This window comes from Monodelphis domestica, chromosome 2 (genome assembly GCF_027887165.1).
Source record: "Monodelphis domestica isolate mMonDom1 chromosome 2, mMonDom1.pri, whole genome shotgun sequence".
NCBI lineage: Eukaryota > Metazoa > Chordata > Mammalia > Didelphimorphia > Didelphidae > Monodelphis > Monodelphis domestica.
The window spans coordinates 403,778,680-403,797,583 of NC_077228.1; positions in this window are offsets into that span (position 1 = coordinate 403,778,680).

The window sequence follows — 18,904 nt, forward strand, 5'->3', positions numbered from 1 at the left end:
ATTGTATAGTCCTTGATATACTCATTCTTGCCAGTGAGGAGAGACTAGGTTCTGGGAGCTTTGGAAGGTCCATTAAGACACAATGGCTCATGCTGAAAAGAATGAAACCTAGAGGGAACAGCAATATTCAGGATTTTAATTCCAAAGAATATGAATGGAATGAAAAGACTCATCAGGTTTGAATCCTACTGGCCTTCAATCACTTGATTAATTTAATCTGTGATACTGTTCAGGCCCTTTATCCAGAGGAGGAGAGCCAAACTGAACCAGACAGACCACAACAGTGAGTTCAGGACTTGACTCCAAAGGAATCTGCCCAACTTCTGTGCTTGGCACAAGCAAGACTTTCTAAACTTTGGAATAATGTTAACTAGTGAATATTTTTGTAGAATGACTTTTTAAAAAAAAACTGTTTTCTGTAATGACAAGGCTATGCAAAAAATTCACTGGATGAAAATGATCAAATACTGTCAGCTCAACTCACTGCAGCTCATTTTCAGTGAGATGCAATGTAGCTTGAATGCAGAAGAGCTGGCTGTGTTTCACTCACGGCATCAACAACCCTTAGAGAACCACATTTTATAATATTTTGTGGTCTTACATTCTCAATGAAAAGATATAGCCTTAGTCTAACTCAAAAGTATTAATTCACTCAGTATCATGTTACCTAAGGGAAAACAACAACTCTTGCTTGGTGTATGTTTCATGTTTCCATTAAAAACTATTTAGTGTTTATCACAGAAATGAACTACTTCTGAATATTTTTCTTTAGGGAACCAAGGGGAAACAGTAGAATTTAGGAGTTCTGATTCCTAAGTAGACAATAGCAAGCATAGTAATAATATAATGGGATTTTGTCCCATGAAGATTCCTATCAAGACTATATCCAAAATGGAGAAATGTGTCTATTTTGTTTGGTTGTTTCAAGCATGTATAACTCTTTAAAATCTCATTTGGGGTTTTCTTGGCAAATATACTGGGTTGGTTTGCCATTTCCTTCTCCAATTCACTTTACAGATAAGGAAACTTAGGTGAAAAAGGTTAAGTGACTTTCCCAAGGTCACATAGCTACTAAGTGTCTGAGGCCAGATTTGAACTCATGAAAATGAATCTTTCTGTCTTCAGGCTTGGCACTTCTTCCACTATACCAACTATTTGCCTGTATATTTCATGTTTATGCCACTTTTATTTCTTATCTTCAGTTAGTACTCTTCCACTGGCCCAGACTGACAGCTCTCTGGGGTAACTTATACCCAAGGATTCTGAAAGGGACTGGTTACTTATCCTCCAGAGGTTATAATTGTAAGGGGGGAAATTGGGTTAATTTTAAAAGGGTTGGACTTCATTATTTAAGAGTATGGTCACCAGGAATTTAATTAATTCCAAAGAGATTTTATTTACAATTTATTTATAAAATGTAGAAAGAGTGAAGGAAGAAATCAGAGAGCAGATAAGGTAAGATATGTAGCCCAAGTACTAAGAAATTTACTACAGGCCCTTGGGAAGGGAGAGTTAGTTTTTCACCTGAGGAGCCTCTGCCCTTGTAGCTGAAGCCCTGGGGATGCAGGGAATCTCTCTCAAGAACATAAATCTCTCCTGAGGCTTAGTCTCTTCTGAATATACAGCAGTTAAGAGTTAGCTTTTCACTCACCATGTGTCAGTCTAAAGGAACAGGGTCTCAGGTCCAGTCAGCAGATCCTTCTGCCCCTCTTTAGCAGTCTCCACTTGAAAGCATGAAGAATTGAACTTCTTTCAGGAAGTTGTCACTCCCTTTTAAAAACATCTTTTCTTGTATCACTTCCTGTGTCTTCCCCTAATACTATGTCTACCAATCACAGTTGACTCTCTGCTCTAGGACTGCCCAGAAGGCAGTCAGTCAATTCTGATTCATCACCCACTATTGCACATGTGGGTCATTGACCTCTTGCACTCAAGTGTGAATTGGGTGTTTGCACCTTTAGTGATTAAATCTAAAATGGGCAGATTTTCATACTCAACTTTTAGGTAGGGTATTCACACTTTTGGGTATTAAAATCTAAAAATGGGCCTGGGTTACAGTTTAAATCTTGACAATCAGGGGAGAATTAATTAGTTTCATTTTCACAATCAGGGGAGAGTTATATTTAATCTTCACATTATACTCCTATTTTGGACTGTCCTCTGTATGATAGCTCCCACTCTATGCTCATCCCTCCTTTAATTACTTTTTTCCAAGGTGAACTTTTCCTGGGTATTACTGTTTTAAGGGTAGGACTCACTTAGTAAGGTTCCTTGGGAATAAATTTAATGAGGGCTAGCTCTAAATATTAGATCTTAAAGCTGGAAATTCAACCCCTTCTTTTATTCTCAGCCATTCATAATGAATCAAGGGTCTAGAATATCATATTGAATTTGTATATGTACTTTATTAGCCTATACAGTTCTACCTATCAGCCATGGAGAACAAGCATGAAGTATGCCATGGCTAGAATTTCCCTTTCTCTCCCAAAATGCAGACTTTCATACTCACAAAAACTCAGCCTTCTGCCTGTCTTCAGACACTCAAAAACATCATTCATTTGTTACCCCTCCTGAAATATTACCCCAACTCTGGTCCATAATGCCATGCCTCTGTTGTTGCTTACCCTGATACTAATATAATTGATATGGTCTTGTTGAATTTTTGAAGATTAACTTCTGTCATTCTGTTCTTCTTGTGTTTATAATATTTCTTTGCCTTGTTATTCTGATTTGGACTGTGATAGTTTGGCCATCACTATCACCTCATAAGTGTCTCCTTTTTGGGTTAGCCCCCTCTATCCTTTCTGTCCTTGAGAAAACTAATGAGTCTGTTTTCCTATGTGATGTCACAGGAATTAGATGACTTATTTATTGGGTGGAGAGGCATCATGCAGGAAACAACTCAGATTAAGAGCTGATTGTTAAATTTCAAGTGTAAGCATTTACAACTCAGAAATTAAGATGATGAATTTGTTGATGTTTTATTATTTGTCTATTTTTTTGCTGTTTGCCATTTTGTTGATTTTTCTGTTTTGTTCATGATTTAGACTTAAGAACATGAAGGAAAAATATTCAAAATGCAGATAAAATTTAAGAGAAAAAGGCATTTGTTATGAATTTATGAATACAACCCTGGTTATTTTTAAAAATAGATAGCCCTTGCTAGGAACAGGTCAGCTTCTGCCTAGGCTTTTTTATCTACTCTCTCCATCCTTACCATTTTAATCCTTAATTTTATTTATTTATTTATTTATTTATTTATTTATTTATTTATTTATTTATTTATTTATTTTGTTAAAACCCTTATCTTCCATTTTGGAATCAATACTGGGTATTGAATCCAAGGCAGAAGAGTGGTAAGGGTTAAGCAATGGGAATTAAGTGACTTGCCCAGGGTCACATAGCTAGGAAGTGTTTGAGGCCAGATTTAAACCCAGGACCTCCCATCTCTGGACCTGGTTCTCAATCCACTAAACTACCCAGCTGCCCTCCTTCCCCATTTTAATCCTTTAGCAATCGGATTAATCTTAATTTTACAGATGAGAAAAATGGCATCACAGAGGAGATTTATTCACTTCATTACTGGCAAAGTCATCAATAAATCCAGGCATCCTGCTTTTTCTGTTTCTGCTCTTTTAAAAAAGAAAACAAAACAAAAACAAAACAAAAAAACCTTAGCTTTTGTCTAAGTATCAGTTCCAAGGCAGAGGAATGGCAAAGGCTAGGCAATTGAGGTTGAGTGACCTGTCCAGGGTCACATAATGACACAGGGTCACACAGGAAGTGTCAGAGACCAGATTTAAACCTAAGACCTCCTGTCCCTAGGCCTGGCTTTTTTACCCACAAGCCACCTAGCTGCCCCAATGTTTCTGTGTTTTTTACCCTTCCACTTAGCTCCTACTCCATTCTGTTGTTTTTTTCCCCCTCATAATTTGTTCCATTTTAATCTTGACATATTTTCTATATTGCAGTTTAAATTCCCTAACCCAAAAGCTAAATAATTACACCCCAATTTTTTATGATAACATCTATTTGGTCAATTAATAATAATGAGCTTACATATACATATATATTACTTTAAAGTTTACAAACCACAAATTATCACCTTTGTTCTTTACAATAACTTTGTATGTAGGTGCTACTCTTACTCTGATTTTATAGTTGAGGAAACTGAGGCAGATAGAGATTAAAATTTGTGTAGTATCACAAAGATAGTAAGTATCTAAGGCCATATCCAGTCTATCCTGATTCCTATGCTCAGTAATCTAGCCACTGAACCATCTGGTTGCCCTTCAATTTCTGCTCATAATTCCTTGGAAGGAAATGAGCAGTTTCTAAGACTAAATGTGGAGGAAGTACTTTTCAAGCATGAAGGACTGTCTATGCCAAGGCTTAAAGGTGGGAGATGGTATGAAGTGTGAGGAACAACAAGAAGTCAAGTTTGATTACACCATAGACTGTGTAAAGAGATGTAATGTCCTATGACACTCAAAAGGTAGGATCATCACTATCACATCCAATGGAAAACTCATAGAATCATAGCTTTGGAGTCAGAAGGAACCTTATCAGTGATCTAGTCCAACTTCTTTAGTTGTTAAATGGGGAAATTGAGATGAGTTGTCCAAGTTCACAGAAGTAGGGAAAGAGAGAACAGGTATGTGAAACTCAGTTTTTTTTTTAATCTAAATTCAATATGTTTTCACATTATCACATCATGCCACCAGACTGAAAGTTTTTGAATGTTACACAGAAGAGTTTGTATTTGATCCTCTAGGAGAGAGGGAATAATGGGAGTTTATTGAGCAGGGAAATGGCATCGTCAAGTCTTTGCTTTAAGAATATCACTTTGGCAGAGGGCAGAGACTCAGAGCAAGGAGAACAGCTGGGTATATTGATTGGTATTGGGTTCCCCTAAATACTAAAAAAAATAAAATAAAATAATATTCACTAAGAGGGAAGATGCCAGCACGTTGTTAGACACTCACTTCCACCTCCATAAGGACTTATGAAAAAAACTTGAACAACAACTGCATGCTATAATAAGAAGGCATGGGAGGATTCTGATCTGCACCATTGGGAGGAAGCTAATGAAAGCATGTCTACCAAACTATTGATGTACCAGATTACTCTATAAATTACCCAGGCAGGGATCAGTGGTTGTTTACACTGATTTCTCATGTAAGAATTAGAAGTGAACTTCATTTGGCAGAAGAGATAATACAATATCCTTATTTTCCCTAAATTTTCACAGTAAATGAAATTTCTATGGCATCTGAAAAGATACTTACCTTTTAAAACTGGGTCAGGATAAGCAACTAAGCTCCATAGCACTGATTGAAGAAAAAGATTTTGCCTGTAGCAGCCCAGGGTGACTTAGTCTTTCCAACAGCTGTATAGTATTATTAAGGTTGAGGGTTCTCTAGGACACATAAAAATCTCCTATAGTTAATATGAAGACAGAGGGTTTGGGATTTTTTTGCAAGGATATATAGAGTAACTCTTAATATTCAATAGCTTCCTCATGAATGGTGGAAGAAGACTGGGTCAGCAGCCTTTACAGTAAAATCACTTCTAGGTGGCACTCCTACACACACAGACACACACAGACACACACACACACACACACACACACAAATCATACTTCCTATCTGCTGCTCTGCAAGGGATATGCGGGGCCAGGTGAGTCTATGAGAAGTGGATATAACTAGTAGGAAAAAAGTTGCTTACCCTGACCTTAGGTGAGAAGATCAAAAAGTCTCATGAAGGGACCACAAGTTAGGGAGCCATGTTTCTAACCATGGTGGGTTGGAGGATGGAACAGGAATTTTATTTAGATGAGGAGAAATGAAAGAGCTGGGATTTTTTAACCAAAGGACAAATCACCAAAAAAAAAAAAGATTTTTAAGACAATTTTAATAGCATAAAATTGAAAAGATTTTATGTAAACAAAATCAATGTGCCTGAGGAAATGTTTACAATACATATCTCTGATAAAGATTTATAGAACATAAAGGGCATTAGGAAAAATATATAAGCCCAGAAGCCAGTCCCCCCAAAAAAATGAGTGGTCAAAAAATAGAAAAAATTCTCAAAGGAAAAATGATAAACTCTTAATAACCACATGAAAAATTGATTCAAATCAAATAAGATAGCATGTAAAGTATTTTACAAATTTTAAAGAACTTATATAAATGCAATATATTATTATCATTAAATCATTAATAATAATGTTATAATAATTAGTTTTACTTTGCCAGGAAATCAACAAAGAAGATAGACTTGGAAATAGTTGATATGCAAACACAGAAATATATGATTCATTTAAAAATTATTATTTATTTGTTTTTAATTTTTTTCTAAATTGAGTTCCAAATTCTGTCCTTTCCTGTATCTCTTTCCCTATCTACTGAGAAAGTAAGCAATATGATATCAATAATACATGTGATATCATGTATAATATTTCTATGTTAGCCATGTCACAAGAAAAAGACAAAGAAAAATGAATAAAATGAGAAAGTTATACTTCAATTTGTACTCGAATTTGTCAGTTCTTTCTTTGGAGGTTGATAGCATTTTGGAGATTAGCAACATGAGTCCTTCAAAATTGTCTCAGATCATTGTAATCATCACAGTAACTGTCTTTCACAGTTGACTGTCATTAGTATATTGCTGTAACTATGGGACAGTGACATCCCCTTATTTTCATTGGAAAGGTTGGTGCACTATGGGTATGGAATATTGCATATACTTTCAGATGTAATCTTTGTGTTATTAGTTTTCCTTGTTTTGATTCTGTTACAAGAGAAAGCTCTCTGGAGAGAAGGAAAATGTTTGGAAACAATTGTGAAATCAAAACTAAAGGAATCAATAAAAATTTTAAAATAGTTTGAGGGAACAATATGAGGAGAAATAATGAAACTTTTTGTGAGTAATAGCTCTGCACCAATTCCAAAGGAAATAAAATGTAGGGAAAAGAAACCTAAGGTAGCCAAGTGACAAAACAAAACAAAACATGGGTTCATCAGGTGCCATCTGAAACAAATACTTGCCACATTGTCACCATAAAAAATCAAAATATTTCTAAAAAAATAAATTATGTAAAGTGAAGCAAAATTAAGTCTGTACAAATAAATCTAGCATGCCATAATTCTGTCAGAGTGTAATAATATTTTTGAATGAAGCATCATGACTTCTCAGGTAGTTTCACTATTAGATCAAAATATGTTTATAATAAACAAAAATTTTGCATTCCTACTAATGCCCTCTTACATATTCTTCTTAATTATAGTCTCTCCCCTTGCCAATCCATTCTGTTCACAAATGTCAAATTCCTAAAGCCCAGGTCTAACTGAAGAACTCTTTTGTTCAAAAAGAACCTGTAGTTTCTTACCATATTAAAAGTAAAATGCAAAAGTTTGTCATTTACATCTCCCTGCAATTTGACTAATCTTTCAAAACTAATTTTGCAGAATTTTCCTTTACAATATTGACTGAACTGACTATTTACTATTCCTCACATTTGTTGCTCAGTCTTTTCAGCTATTTCAGACTCTTATTTGGGGTTTTCTTGGCAAAGATACAAGAGTAGTTTGCCATTTCCTTCAATAGTACCTTACATACAACATCCAATTCTCTAACTCCATGATTTTTCTTTTTTTCATAGCCCTTTGTTTTTAGTTTTTACTACATGAGATAATATAATATATAACATAACAATAATATGATCCATATGCTGTGTTGTAAATAGATAATAAATTATAATAAATATGCTTCTCCAAGAAAAATAAATTCTCACTTTAGCTATGTCTAAAATTCCATATCTCAAGAGGTGAAGTCAAATGGCAGCTTAGAGACAGCAAAAGTTCAGACCTCTGCAAACTCTTCCTCACCAATCAAAAACACAATGCTTCAAGGGAATTGAAAAACAAACCTAACAACAGGACAGAGCTAGGGAACCCTCCTGCTGGACTCAATTTAAAAGGTACACCACCAAAAAAAGCCTGAACTCTAGAACACATGGTTTAAGGGGAAGGAAGAAGGAAGGTCCCAGGATCCATCACCCACTTATAGTGCTGAGCCTCCAATGTTGACTGGAATCCCTGGGTGGGCACAAGGTTGGAGGGAGTACCTTGCTGGCACAGCTGTGCCAGGTTCAGGGCATTGAACACAGGTGGCAGGGAGGCAACCAGAGGAGAAATGCAGAGCAAGTAGCCTAGGCGCAGCCAAGACACTCCATCTTGCCCCCCCTTCTCAAGGTTTTGGCCACAGGGCACATCCAGCTCTGGCTCAATCTCATCAATAGGAGAGATAAGAAATCTTCAGAGGGCAAGGAAACTCAAGCTCCAACAGCTCACCCCACGACTGCTCAGAGAGCCCTGCTGACTAAGCTCCAAGGGCAAAGGCTGCAACCACTACAGGTTACAACCTTGATAACAGGTTGGGAAACCCAGCTCCTTTTCAGCTTCTGCTGCCGGCTGCTGTGCAAGATCTGACCTCAGGGCTCATTAATTCTCCATCAGCCCATTCTTATCAATCTGAAGAGCAGAGAAGAAGCCCCTTCAGTACAGAATAGTCCAAACCCATAGATCCAGCACATAATGAGAGGAGCTAGACTGCAGGCAAAAAGAGTTCATAAAACACCCTCTACACTAAATCCTTAAAAGACAACCCACTGGAATGTAATTGCCAAATTAAAGAGCTCCCAAGCTAAGGAAAAAAAAATTTACCAGAAGCCAAAAAGAGACAATTCAGATATTAAGGAACACCAATCAGGATTACACAAGATCTGGCAGCTTCCACACTAAAGGACCACAAGGCTTGGAATATGATATTCAGAAAGGAAAGAGAATTGGGTCTTCAACCAAAGATCATCTACCCATCAAAACTGACTATATACTTCCAGGGAAAAGTATGGGCATTCAACAAAATAGAAGATTTCTAAGTATTTGTGAAGAAAAGACCACAACTAAGTGCAAAGTTTGATATCCAAACAGAAAGATGAAGAGAAACATGAGAAGGTAAATAAGAAAAAGGAGGAAAAGGGGGAAATGTTTTTTTTATTCAAACTTTCTTCTTTAAGGGCTTCAATAAGATCAAATTATTTATATTAATATATGGGAAAATGTTATTTGTAACTCAAAAATGATATTCACTATTATAGTAATTGGAAGAACTATTCATAGGTAAAGATTGGGATAATAAGTGGTCTAAGATGATATGCAAAAAAAAGTAAAATTGAGGGGAAATAGAAGATGGCAACAAGAGAAACTTGAAGGAATAAGATAAATAGGATAACCAATGTCACACAAAGAGACCCATGGGAAGGAGATCAGAAGAATACTATTATAAGAAGGAAAGGAAGAGAGTGCTCATAGGAAAGACTTAAACCTTACTCTCAGTGAAATCAATTTGGAGAGGGAAGAGCATCTAGATCCATTGGGGTATAGAATGCTCTCTAACCCTATAGGGAAAATGAGAAGGGAAAAACTAAGGGGGGTGGGTTGTGGGACGGTGAGTAAAGAAAAAGGAGGAAAGGGGTAGGGAACTCAATAGAACCTAAAAAATAAGAAGGGAACTAAAAGGGAGGGGGCAGAAAGGGAACTATAATAAGGGTGGTGATTAGGAGGACTTACTAAAAGCAAACCCCTGGTCTAAAAAGATATAATGAAAGAAGAAAGGACAAAAATAGGAGAGAATATCAAAATCTTGGAGAATACAGAGGTCATTAAGATAACTCTGAATGTGAATGGAATTAACTCATCCATAAAACAAAAGCAAATACAGAGTGGCTTAGAAACCAAAATCCTACCATATTTTCTCTACAAATTACACACATGAGGCAGATAGATACTCACAGAATAAGGATCAAAAGCTGGAACAAGATCTATTGGGCCTCAACTGAGAAAAAGAAGGCAGGAGTCACAATCATGATGTCTGATAAAGCCAAAGTAAAAATAGATCTGATCAAAAGAAATAGGGAAGGTAATTACATCCTGATAAAAGTCAGTATAGACAATGAGGAAATATCAATAATCAACATGTATGAACCAAATGGTATAGCATCCAAATTTCTAAAGGAGAAACTAGTGGAGTTGAAGGACAAAATAAATAGTAAAATTATATTAGTGGGAGACCTGAACCTTCCACTATCAGATCTAGATAAATCAAACCAAAAAATAAATAAGAAAGGTAAGAGATGTGAATGAAATCTTAGAGAAATTAGAGTTAATAGATATGTGGAGAAAAATAAACAGGGACATGTAAAAATGGAGATTTGAACCCCAGAATTCAATCCCCAGAAGTCCTTGGTATTTCCCAGAATCCCCTATAATCTCACCTGAGACTCCACCTGGACAAGATCACAACTAGTAGTTAACTGGCAGTAACACTTCCAATGGCCTTCAATGTTCTTCTCTCCATTGCAATGATGTAGAAAGTAAGCTTTGAATGGGCTAATCATCCCTGGGAATGTCTGGGCACATGGTTTCTTATTTTGTATTTTCTTTACTCCTTGAGTTCTAATAATCCTTACTAAACCTCAAAATATAATATTTTTATTACTAGAGACTAATTTAATTGTTACAGTAAATGGCGACCACAAGATTGGATGAGAACTTCTCAATTTTTTAAAAGATAGCCTAGATAATTTTTTTAAGCCATATTTCTCCTGCCAAGACTTTTCAGCAAAGCCTCTTGATTCATCTTGCTCCAGCTGCCTGCTTGCCTGCTTCTGCACTCCATCAGCACATGCCTCCAGCCATCTGCTACAGATCTGCTTGACCCAGATCGCTCTCCTGGTCCTAACCCACCCGTGCCCCGGGCGCAGCCCCAGATGATCTCCAGTCTCTGAGCCAGATCACCCCAGGCCAGCCCCAGGACCCAGGCTGTTGGTAGCTGCCCCTGTGTCTTCAGGAATCACAAACTGATAAAAACTAAGGTGTTCTTCCCTTAGGCTACAATTAGCCACCACGTGGCTGGGGACCACAGGGGGTGGGGGATGAGGAAAAGGAAGAAATTTTTCCAAACAGGAAGTATGGCATATTCTATGAAAGAGCAGTGCATTACCTATTTCAAACAGCTTCCAGCTTTAGGATGTTTTTTCATGAGTACACTGATCTTTTCACTTATCTTTCCTGAGATGCAGGGGAGAATCAACCCTTTGCCATTCTGGCCTGCCCAGTCTCTAAAATTCATTCAATTTTGGATTCCTTCATACTATGCTCAACAAGGAGTTCTCCCTTGCTGTGGGAGATCCCACAGCACTGACAATAGGGATCTGAATGGATAGAAAAAGGAACTTTAAAGAGACTGGAGGTTAGAATTTTAAGCTGACTTTTCAGACTTCATTTTTGTTAAATGAAAGTCTATATATTTTATTGTATTTTACTGATTATTTTGTTTAAGATTTAATTTTTTTGGTTTTAAGTTCATATATTAATGTATTCAATAATATTTTGTTACACTGAATCATATAAATGTACTAGGTTTTAACTACTACTATATTCTTTTGCTTTTATAACAATACCGAACAAATATTATTGAATAAGCCTATATATAAAAACAGCCTTTTCTATTTTGACTTTGTAAATTGTCACATAGAGGATGGATGGACTTCCTAAAAAAAACTGATTACAATTGTATAACAACCTTTGGAAAATTTAATGAGCTAAATATCTCAAACTGATTTAAGGGGTCTTTTAGACATGATGTTTTAGACTTTTTTTCAACAACCCTCATCATTTTGCCTGCCTATAACAGGAGGTAAGGTCCATTTTAGTATCTGATGTGAAATACAATTTTAATCCCCACCTCCCACATTTATAAAAATGTGAATGGGTGGGACATTATAGTCTCATATCAAAGGAGCAGGGAAGTTAATCTCAGGGCATGGTACCCCTGGATGACTTGCAAAGAGGAGCATCTCTCATTTATAACTCCTCAGCTCACTTTACTTCCACCAGAATGATCTCTAGGTTTCTTGATGATGACCTAGACCCAAATAAGTTTTACTTTGTTTAAAAATATATTCACCAAGGTTGAAAGATTTGCTACACCTGACAAAAACTGTGACAAATATCCTTCAAGTTCACAGGTTTTAAAAATGTCATACAGCAATTTATGTGAAATATGGTAGTGGGTTGGTTTGCTATTGGAATTAATTGGGCTATTGAGAATTTTGGAGATATTGATACCTTTTGAATGTGCATTACATGCTGTACTACTGTTCATTATAAAAAAAAACTGTTACCTTGTGAAATTAATTTGCCTTGTACTCACAGTGGATCATGGACAAGTATGAAGAGGAAATGGATCTCATTTTTGGTGAGAAAATTTTGTGTTCTACATTTCCTTAGCTGACACATTGTTTCAATGATCATAAATTATATTTTTTAATTTTAAAACTCTTTTATTATTATATTCTTACATGTGCAACATACTATTTCAGATTTTTTTTAATTTTTTCTCTCCTTTTTATATATGAAACACACGTCACCAGTATTAAGATTTTCTTTAACTTTTTTGATTTTGCAGTAACATAAGTTTAAAACATATTTACTATAATGTCACTGCATGCCCCAAAAGCTTGAGACTATAAAATGATGACATTAATTGTTTAAAAAGAAAATTTATGGGACTTTGCTTAATGATTCTGTCTGATTCCAGGATAAGAGAATACAAAAAAGGAGCACAGACTTAACCTGAATAGTGCCAAAAGGGCACTTAGGTTAAAAAAAAAAGAAGAAGAAACCAATCCAGGAAGGATTGATGCACTTCTAAGCCAATACTAAGGACTTGAACCTAGTGTGAGACTCTAGGTTGCAACACTTGACATACATTAAGACATAGGCTTTCCTTGTATCCACATTCTTCGTGAAAATGCTTACAGACAAGTATCTCAAATTTGACTCCTACCTGGCTCCTATAATCTACTCCTTATTCTGTCTTTCATAATGTGGCAACTTTCTGTAGTCCTGGCTACTGACTGGGTAAATGCATCATTGCTTAAATAATGTTAATTGGGCCCTAATTCAAGGACCTGTTATGAATTTATTTTTCCTTTACTTAGAATTTTTACACATAAGACTTTGATAGTCTAAATTTCATCCAGAAATTATCTTTTTTATTTGGATTTTTTTGGTGTTTTTTAAAATTTCTGTTGCCAATTGATTCATGTACCTCATAACTCAGCCATGCATCCCTGAGTGATCCCTGTGTTTTTCAATCACCCTCTTCAGGGAGGTATGTATACTTATTATTACTTTAAATTGCAAAATTTAAATTCCTTTTGAGAGTAATATTAAGTTAAGAAACATGCTACCTCTCTAAATCCAGAAAGTGAACTATTTGAAGAAGACACCATGAAAATGCCTCCACAGACCACAAGCTGCACAAGAAGATCCAGAGTGAACTTTGGGATGTGGTGATTTGAACTGTGTGGGGTTTGAATGCATTTATATTGTATGTATACTCTTATGCCAAAGGGGATTTCCCCCTAACTGGCATTTTGTCAATGTGCCTAGCAATCTTTGGTTTTGTTCTCTTTTCCTTTTATTCATAAATTATTGCAATCTTTAAGTTGATTATATTTCCATGATCCTTTTGGGGGAAATGATTTCCCAATACAATCACAGGGGGGTATGTAAAAATGAAGATTTGAACCCCAGACTTCAATCCCCAGAAGTCCTTGGTATTTCCCAGAATTCCCTATAATCTCTTCTGAGTCTCCACCTGGACAAGATCACAACTAGCATTTAACTGGCAGTAATGCCTCCCATGCTTTTCAATGCTCTTGTCTCCATTGCAATGATGTAGTAAGTAAGCTTTGATTGGGCTAATCAGAACTGGGCACTTCTGGGCATTTGGTTTCTTATTTTGTATTTTCTTTATTCCTTGAATGCTAATAATCATTAACAAATCTCAAAATATAATATTTTTATTACTAGAGACTAATTTAATTGTTACAGACAAAAAGGAATACACTTTCTTTTCAGCAGCACATAGTATGTTCACAAAGATTAACCATGTACTAGGTTACATAACATAACATAAAAAATATAGCAAAAAAGTGGCAAAAAGTAGAAATAATAAATGCAACTTTTTCAGATCATAATGCAATAAAAATAATATTTAGTAAGGGCACGTGGAGAGGCAAATAAAAATTAATTGGAAATTAAATAATGTTTATCCAAAATTGGTTACTTAAAGATAAAATTACAGAAACAATTAATATTTTCATTGAAGAAAATGATAATGATGAGACATCATTTCAAAATCTATGGGATATAGCCAAAGCAGTACTCAGGGGGAAATCTATATCCTTGAGTTCATGTATTAACAAATTAAGGAGGACAGAGGTAAAAGAATTGGGCATGCAAATCAAAAAACTTGAAAGGGAGCAAAATAAAAATCCCCAGAAGAAAACTAAATTAGAAATCCTAAAAATTAAAGGAGAAATTAATAAAATAGAAAGTGAAAGAACTATTAAATTAATAAATAAGACTAGAAGTTAGTAATTTGAAAAAACAAATAAAATAGTCAATGCACTGGTCAATCTAATAAAAAAAGGAAAGAAGAAAACCAAATTAATGTTATCCAAGATGAAAAGGAAGACCTCACCTCTACTGAAGAGGAAATTAAGGCAATCATTAAAAACTATTTTTCCCATTTATGTGGCTTATAAAAACTATATTTCCATTATATGGCAATAAATATGACAATCTAGGTGATATGTATGAATATTTACAAAAATATAAATTGCCTAGATTAACAGAAGAATAAATATAATATTTAAATTACCCGATATCAGAAAAAGAAATTGAACAAACCATCAAAGAACTCCCTAAGAAAAATTCCCCAGGGACTGATGGATTCATAAGTGAATTCTATCAAACCTTCAATGAATAACTAATCCCAATACGATACAAACTATTCTGAAAGAATAAGCAAAGAAGGAGTTCTACTAAATTCCTTTTATGACACAAATATAGTACTGATTCCAAAGCCAGGCAAGTCAAAAATAGAGAAAGAAAACTATAGATAAATTTCCTTAATGAACATAGATGCAAAAATTTTAAATAGAATACTAGCTGAAAGACTCCAGCAATTGATCATGAGAGTCATTCATTATGATCAAGTGGGATTGATACCAGGAATGCATGGATGGTTTAATAATGGGAAAGCCATCCACATCATTGACCACAAGCAAACCAACAAAAATCACATTATTATCTCAATAGATGTAGATAAAACCTTTGACAAAATATAACACTCATTCATATTGAAAACAATAGAAAGTATAGGAATAGAAGATCCTTTCCTAAGAATAATCAACAGTATATATCTAAAATCATCAGCAAATATCGTCTTCAATGGGCATAAATTAGAAGCATTCCCAATAAGATCATGAGTGGAACAAGGATGCCCATTATCACCTCTATTATTTAATATTGTACTAGAAACACTAGCAGTAGCAATTAGAGAAGAAAAAATAATTGAAGGTATTAAAATAGGCAATGAGGAGATCTAGCTATCACTCTTTGCAGATGATATGATGGTCTACTTAAATAATCCTAGAGAATCCACCAAAAAGCTAGTGGAAATAATCAACAACATTAGTAAAGTTGCAAGTTATAAAATAAACCCACATAAATCATCAGCATTTCTATATATTTCCAATACATCTCAGCAGCAAGAATTAGAAAGAGAAATTCCATTTAAAATCACCCTAGACAATATAAAATACTTAGGAATCTATCTGCTAAGACAAATACTAGAGCTATTTGAACACAACTATAAAGCACTAACCACACAATTTAAATTAGATCTAAATAATTGGAGAAAGATTAATTGCTCATGGGTAGGACAAGCTAACATAATAAAAATGACAATCCTACCCAAACAAATTTACTTATTTAGTGCCATACCCTTTAAACTATGAAGAAACTTTTTTTTTACTGAATTAGAACAAACTATAACAAAGTTTATTTGGAAGAACAAAAGATCAAGAATATCAAAGGAATTAATGGAAAAAAATAATGAGAATGAAGGTGGCCTAGCAGTACCAGACCTCAAACTATATTGTACAGCAGTGGTCATCAAAACAATATGGTACTAGCTAAGAGATAGAAAGGAGGATCGGTGGAATAGACTTGTGGTAAGTGACTTCAGCAATACAGTTTACGATAAACCCAAAGATCCCAGTTTTCCCAAAATCCACTATTTGACAAAAACTCCTGGGAAAATTGGAAGTATGAGAGATATTAGGTTTAGATCGACATCTCACACCCTTTACCAAGATAATCTTAGAATCGGTGAATAACTTGAACATAAAGAAGGAAACCTTGAGTAAATTAGGTGAACACAGAATCGTATACTTGTCACATCTTTGGGAAATGTGGAAGAGACATGAAGAAAGAGAGGATTTTCAGTACAAGCAAAGCATATAGACCAAGCTGGGGACCTGATCTGCAAAATCAAGGTGAAGGGAATGTTCCCAGGAGGAGGCAGTTGGGAGGCTGGCCAGAGGAGAGGAACTGGGACTTTAGTTATCTGGGGGTGACTGACCAAGAGAGAAACCTCTTCTCTGGATTCCTGACCAAAAGAGACTGGCTTTTCCTGACCTAGGCAGAGAGAGAGAGACCTTTGGGGTTTTGACAGAGTCTGGACTTGAATTACTCAAGCAGAGATTATCTGACTAAAGAAAGAAGAAAAGAAGAAAAATGCCTGTTCTCCATCTCTCAGATGTCTCTGAGTCACAGCTGTGGCTGGACTGACATTTCCCACACCCTCCTAATTCTCCTTGTAGATTAGGGACAAACCTCATCTCTCTTACCTCAATCCCCATCCTGTTTGTTCCGAATAAGCCCACTTACTTGAGGAAGGAAGAGAAAAGAGTTTTTCCTCATAAATCTTATAGTCCACTCAGGGGGGAGGGAGGAAGCCAAAAGGCTTCAAAAAGAGGATGGTAAAGGGAGGGGCTAAAAGGGAGGAGAAGGGTAGGAAATAGTTTGACTTATTAGCCAATAGTGATCAATAGGCAGCTCCAAAGCAACCCCTCTAGCAGCATCTCTCATTATTTCTCATCTATTTCCATTATAAGAAGGCAGCCTCAGGGTTCCCCTAGTAACAGCTCAGCCATAGTATATACCAGTTGCCACAACCAGAAATAGTCCCACACAGATCATTTATTTTATTACAAAAACAAAAGATTTTAAGACCAAACAAGAGTTAGAAAAAAATTACAAAATGTAAAATAAATAATTTTGATTACATTAAATTAAAAAGGTTTTGTACAAACAAAACCAATGCAACCAAAATTAGAAGGGAAACAACAAATTGGGAAATAATCTTCATAACAAAAACCTCTGACAAAGGTCTAATTACTCAAATTTATAAAGAACTAAATCAAATGTACAAAAAATCAAGCCATTCTCCAATTGATAAATGGGCAAGGGACATGAATAGGTAGTTTTCAGTTAAAGAAATGAAAACTATTAATAAGCACATGAAAAAGTGTTCTAATTCTCTTATAATCAGAGAGATGCAAATCAAAACAACTCTGAGGTGCCATCTCACACCTAGCAGATTGCCTAACATGACAGCAAAGGAAAGTAATGAATGTTGGAAGGGTTGTGGCAAAATTGGGACATTAATGCATTACTGATAGAGTTGAGAATTGACCCAACCATTCTGGAGGGGATTTGGAACTATGCACAAAGGGTGCTAAAAGACTTTCTTTCCTTTGATCCATCCATAGCACTGCTGGGTTTTGTGAATCTTAAACTCTACCTTGGTTAAGGCTATTCCCATTTAAACAATGTAGGTACTTGATCAGGGATGTATTGGAAACTCTAACATTACTCCACCCATACTTAGGCATACTTTAGGGGAAGATAAAGTTGTAAAACTCCTTACTGAACAATGAAAAAATCCCCTACCCATACTTATAGTGAGGCCAAGTCCTTAAGTTAGGTCTATTTTTAAATCTAATACAAAAGAGTGCTAAGTACCTATGAAGGTCAAATTAATCACTAAAAGGTCAAGCAAACAAAAGGCAAGTTTAACAAAAGAGGTATGAAGCTTTAGTCTACCCAAAGAAGGTGATTAACAAAAGATGTGAATTAAGAATGGTCAGTCTTGTGGAAAATGTCTACTGTGATTGGTAGATGTAAAAATTTAGGGGAGGTGAAATAAGAGAAAATTCTCTTTAAAAGGAGGTCAGGAACTGAGAGCTGGTCACTCTTGGTGAGGTCTCTCGGTGGCTGAACTTAGTTGATCTCAGGAGCTGAACTGGAGGGTCTCTGTGAACACTAGGGTTTTGCTTGGAAAGATCTTGTGGTGAGTGATTAAAGACTGACTTAGTTTCTCTCTTAAAGAGAAAGGCCTAGGCCAAAGGCCCTAGCCTTTTACTATTTCCTCTTACTCTATCTCTTTCCCATTCCTTAATTCCTTCATTTATATTAATTAAAATCTCCATAAAACCCAGCTGACTTGGGTATTTTATATTTGGGAATTTTTCCCATGGTGACCACTTATTTTTGATATAAAATCAAGACACTAAAAATTATCTTTACAGCTTTTGGAAATTCAAAGTCTTGAAACCCACATTTTCATAGTCACAGTTTATGGCAACCACTCTTTTGTCTGTAACAGTTTATATCCCAAAGAGATAATAAGGAAAAAGACTTGTACAAGAATATTCATAGATGTGCTCTTTATGGTGGCAAAAAACTGGAAAGTGAGTGGATGCCTTTCAGTTGGGGAATGGCTGAACAAACTGTGGTATCTGTTGGTGATGGAATACTATTGTGCCCAAAGGAATAATGAAGTGGAGGAATTCCATATGAACTGGAAAGACCTCCAGGAATTGATGCACAGTGAAAGGAGTAGAATTAAGAGAACATTA